The sequence below is a fragment of the Cibotium barometz genome, chromosome 7 (genome assembly GCF_041138505.1).
Source record: "Cibotium barometz isolate CiBa-2024 chromosome 7, ASM4113850v1, whole genome shotgun sequence".
Lineage (NCBI taxonomy): Eukaryota > Viridiplantae > Streptophyta > Polypodiopsida > Cyatheales > Cibotiaceae > Cibotium > Cibotium barometz.
In genome coordinates this window covers 49,142,939-49,148,837 of record NC_141052.1, presented here as the reverse complement: position 1 = coordinate 49,148,837, position 5,899 = coordinate 49,142,939, and positions in this window count along the sequence as shown.

The following is a 5,899-nucleotide window of genomic DNA, read 5'->3' as shown; positions in this document are numbered from 1 at the left end:
GTGCTTTGGTTCTTGAGAAGGCCAAGGTCTCATTGTTTTGTTTCTGTTTTATTTTCCATTCCATGATGAGATATGCCATGGACATTATTGTATCACTTTGGTCCATTGGGTCTTTTAGTAGACGCTTAATATATCTTTCTTTCTCTCTCTCTCTTGGCTGTGCATATCCCCACTGCCCAGTTAACGGTTCAGGACAGCCATGGGAGCTCCATAGCCACTGTTTGCTTGTAGCTCCAAGTCCCCAGTTGAATCTGCTTCCAACCTAGTAGCCTTGCTCCAATAGAGACAACCGGTCGCCAGCCAGCTCCATTTCAGCGCATGCAGCCAGCTCCGCTGCAGTGCACACAGCCGGCATAGCTTTTCAAGCCTGGCTCGTCCGACAGACGGCCAATTCGTCGGTGTACTGGCTGGGATCTGCAATGCTCTAATCAGCAGAGGTTTGAATCTCCAAGCAATTGCCTAACAAAAAAGCAGCACGTCTACCACAGCAGCCCACAGCTCGTCGAACCGGGACGTCAGTCCAGTGCACGAGTGCTATTACCACCATGACCAGCACACATCAAATCAAAAGTCACTTCAGCTCAAGTTGAGGAAAAAGGCCTTAATCAGGCAAAGAGGCCCTTCAGATCCGTGTGGGCGGTTTATTTGATGCGTAGTACATGGATGGTGATAAGGAGAGGTGCTTAGGTGAGCAAATACATGCTGTTGTGCCAATGAATAATTGGGAGTAGTATTTTCCTCAGTTTCAAGACACGGTAATCGTGCAATTATCATCACAAAAAAGATAAGATTGGGGTTCTAAAACAATCGAACAAACTCAAGGGTAAAAAGATAATGGTTGCTTAGAAAATCTTGATGAATTTCAAGCAAAAGAAAACAGAATTAGCCAAGGTTGGAGAAGTTTAGTGGGCATTCTATCGCAAACTTTTGAGTGCTCATTGAGGATATCTGAATGGAGAAAAACCCAAGCCAAAACAAATACCATGTGATTTTTAGTGGAGGTGATTGTAATTGATGCTTGACATTGCAGATTTACTAGTAGATTAATAGGATGTTTTAATGTGTGTTTTTACTCTTCTGGATCATAATTTGAGCTCAAGCCCGATATGGTCTTTCAAGTATGGATTTGTATTGTATATCATTTTGGCCTTTTGTAGACTTTAGAATCACTTCATTTCTCTCTCACACACATCTACATGTACACATGTTTGCATTGAAGTGCATATGTGATTCAATATCATACGTTTTAAATAACATTTGATAGTGGGGTGGATGCCCTTTGACATGAATGTTGTAGGTAAAACAAAATTTTTCAACATTTATGTAAGAGATGGTGTTTATGAGTGACAATGTTAATCATCTAAAATACCATTGGCCATTGTTAATGGCATGCGGTAGCGTGGCAATGAACCATATTAGCCATTGTCAGGATCTTGCTTGTTGCCGCATTGGTCAAGGCACCAATCATAATTATGCTCTGTGAAATGTAGTATCTTGTGTTACATGGGGGTGATTGTTGCGATACAGGTGGATTATAAAGCTCAATAGGTCCACTAAGTTTGTGCTAAGGGTTTATGTAATGGTGCAAGATGCATTATTGGTTATCTAGGAGATGATAAGTTACAAAAAATCACATTAGAAGATCTAGATATCCACTTTTTCCAGCTCTCTTCTACCAATAAAATTACCCATTGAGAGGGGTTCTTTGCTACAACATTTCTTATGCCAAGTGCACTTTTTTACTCATGTATTCACACTTTGGATGTAGGACGTAGTAGATCTCCCTTGTCTACATTACATAGAGACGCTATTTACTTTATTTTTTTGGAGTTAACCCTAGTCACTACCAAATGATCTTGTGTGAATTTGCAATTGGTTGTTACTTGTTCATGCAGATTTCAATTCGACATTTATCTCCAGAGGGAATGTTCTCAAAGCATGAGTTTTTCTTATCTGTAGCAACATACTAAAATTGGGTCACTATCTAATTTTGGAACTCAAGCGCCATACAACAACATAAGAGAGAAAAAATATATTGGGGAGATGGATTTTCATTTCACATATATAGGACATGGGTCCAAGTGAACTTTTTGTTTTGTTTTACGAGCTGGTGTTTACATGGCACAAAATGTGTCATAAATTCGTGAAGAGCGCTTTTTTCACTAGTTTCATATCTTTGCTCACATTAGGGAGACTTATCTACTCTCTTAGGGTAATTCCATGGGTGACCAAGTAGAAAAAAACCAAGAATCGAGCATTCATCACCTACCAAAATAAGAGGCTAGGTCAATATTCTTCGTCTATCCAATCAAACATAGTAAAGGCTACCACACTATGGATATGAAAGAAGGTCGAATTAACCCAAGTGGAGCAAAAAGGCACGGAGCTATCCAAAGTGCAAGCAACACAAAAAGAGAGAAAATGGGCCATCATTTAACAAAAGTTTCCTTTCATAGGTGATGAAAAGTTGATTGTTTTACTAATACATACATAGTTCACAAGATTATACAGATGATCTTTCTTCCTTCTTTCATCTCCCAATCTTTGACTTGGCTAATACATGAGTGATTGTCTTTATGCCCTTCCTCTTCACAAATGGGGATTTCTTTTGCTTTCATGTTTAGACACATGAATTAATGCCTAGGGCCTCTCCATGGGAATTTCTCCTCCAATCATCCACCCCACCCATTGTCCTAACCCTCTGGAATCTTTGTTACATGCTTATCCTTATAGAAATCTCATACATATGAGTGATTTAATACATCATCTCCCTAAGGAAAATCTATGTCCTTGTTGGAAGTAACATTAAGGATTCTCTTCTTTAAATTTTTAACCTTGTTCAAGGTTGAGATTTCCTTTGGTCTAAACTTCCATTCCACCATGATATTCAAAGTTTTCAATGATAATACATCTTATTCTCACTAGGGTGTGTTTTGGTTCATGTGAAAGACTAGCTTGTTCTTTTACTAATTAGATTTTTCACAAGTACAAGGAGGCACTTGTGTAAATATATTTACTCTTTCTTACTAGGTTATTTATGGCCACAATGCCACCAACAACACACCCTCTCATAGAGCCAATCCCAAGGGTAGAGCCAAGGTTAGGGAATGGGGATAAAATCTGCTAGGGGCAGCATAAATTTCTTCCCTGATCATTAATCTCAAGCTTAAGGCTTTGGATCATCTGGGTTAGGTGGAGGAGGCCTTGGAACAAGTGGATCTAGAGCAATATGCTCAAGAACAAGTGGATTGGGATCTGGAGGATTTCAATCTAGATTACGCCTAGGATCAGGAGACTTGGTTGGAGGAGCAGAAGCCTATGGTGCAAAACGCCACCCCCATATCCTTACCCCTGTAGTGCCAGCTGACCAAGGTTAGTAGTCAGAGGGTGGTCACTTAAAGAATCATCAGCACGTCCACCAGTGCCATCTTGACCCTCAAGATGCTAAGGTTAGCCAGAGGGTTGTCACTAGAGAGGGTAAAGAAAACCAATTCGCATCTCTAAACTAATGACAAAAGATGGAATTGGTGACCCCATACCTCATCTAGAGATGTTCACTTAAAGTTGTGAGACCTATGGCTTGAGTGGATGACCCAATTAAAGTGAGTTCCTTTGGTCGCACACACAAGAAAGAAAACTAAAGGGGTAGTGGTTTCACTGAAGGACAAGGCAAACTTTGAAGCCTTGAAAAAATCTTTCATAGTTGGAGACTCCCATGGAGCCCAATTTGATACCTCGATTGAGCCCAATTGACCAACTTCGCCATGTCAAGAAATTGGATAAAGATTTCATAACTTGTGTGCGGTTCTTCCACCCTCGCTGCTGTGATGATAGAGACAAGTTCTGTTGTGACAAGAGATTGATAGGAAGATTCCTAGAAGGCCTCAAGGACATAATGCTACATAATATTTATATGACCAAGAATATAAGTCGTTTGAGCAAATATTATAGAAGCGCTATAGACTTTGATTTCGTGGGAACCCTCATGCATGCAAGCTACTTGAAGGGATGACTCCATTGGGAGCCTCATGGCACTGTTGCTTGGTCTTGTTGCATTTTAATTGTGATTTAGTGTGGTGTGTAATCTGTCATGCTAATTATACAAGTATCTAGTTTTGAAACTTACAGCTGGACAGCTCTTTACTATGCTCATTGCAATATGCTCGGCAGTCACAAGACTTCCAACTATTTGGGCCACTCATGGAGTGGGTCTGAACTAGGTGAGTAAAGTGTTACTACACGAGTTGTAAAATTGCACATTATTTTTTCCCCTTTATTTGGGCTCATACGTTTGGATGAAATTGAATCATGCGATTTTGGAGCAACTAGGCTCACACAAGTTTGGAGAAGTAAGCTCATGGAGGTTTTTGGTGAACGAGGTTCATATAAATTTGGTGAGCCAAGTTTGGTGATGTGGTTTTGATTTTCTAGGCTCACACAAGTTTACTGATCTTGGCTCACACAAGTTTACTGATCTTGGCTCATGTGGTTTTGATTTTCTAGGCTCACACAAGTTTACTGATCTTGGCTCATGTAGGTTTGGTGGGCTTGGCTCACGTGATTTTGATGAGCTTGGCTCATGTGATTTTGGTGAGCTAGGCTCACACAGTTAGACACCCAAGTGGAGCAAAAAGTTTGAACTTCCCCTAAAAGATGAGACAACAAGTAATATGTACTTCTTCTCATCGAGCGTGCATGAGGCTATATACTGTTCACTACCTTATGTAGATGAAAACACTATGCAGCTTTGAAGTTCCATGAATTGCTATTAAAATTAATGCAGTTTTAAAGAACCTTTGTGTTTGACAAGCTTTTGTGTGTGTGTGTGTGTGTGTGTGTGTGTGTGTGTGTGTGTGTGTGTGAATGGATGTGTAATTCTATGTGTGTGTAACTATTTGTGTGTATAACTGTGTGTGTGTAATTGTGTGTCTAACTTTGTGTTTGTAAATATGCACGTGTAACTATGTGTCTAACTGTGTATAACTGTGTGTGAGTGTGTGTGTGTCTAACTGTGATAGTGAGTGAGTGAGTGAGTGTGTGTGTGTGTGTCTAATTGTGTGTTTGTCCCTCTAACTTTGTGTCTAACTCTGTCTGTGTGTGTGTGTGTGTAGCTCTGCAGGTGTAACTGTGTGTCAAACTGTGTGTAACTATGCGTGTGTGTGACTATGTAGCTATGTGTCTAAATCACCATATACTGCCAAGTTTGAACTGCCACTAAAAGATGAGACAAGTAATATCTACTTCTTGTCATCGAGCGTGCATGAGGCTATATACTATTCACTGTCTTATGTAGATGAAAATACTATGCAGCTTTGAAGTTCCATGAACTACCATTAAAATTAATGCAGCTTTAAAGCACCTTTGTGTTTGACAAGCTTTTTGTGACAAGCTTTTGTGTGTGTAATTCTATGTGTGTAACTATTTGTGTGTATAACCCTGTGTGTGTAACTGTGTGTCTAACTTTGTGTTTGTAAATTTGCAGGTGTAACTGTGTGTGTGTGTGTGTGTGTGTCTAACTGTGTGTAACTGTGAGTGCGTGCGTGCGTGTGTGTGTGTGTGTGTGTGTGTGTGTGTGTAGCTCTGCAGTTGTAACTGTGTCAAATTGTGTGTCAAATTGTGTGTAACTATGCGTGTGTGTGTGACTGTGTAACTATGTGTCTAAATCACCATATGCTGCCACTACATAGGCTATAGCCCTTCAAAAAGAACCCACCTTGCTGTGCTTTCGTGCGCCAAAACAGGTGCTTAAAAGCATCATGGTCAATATAAAGACATCAATATTAAAAAAAAGATTTTACACATGTAAATATAGATATCCTTTGCATTATCAAAAATTTTGCACATCCTCACCACCATGAGAGTCACAATATCAACGATTTTTACATAATACCGTTTTTAC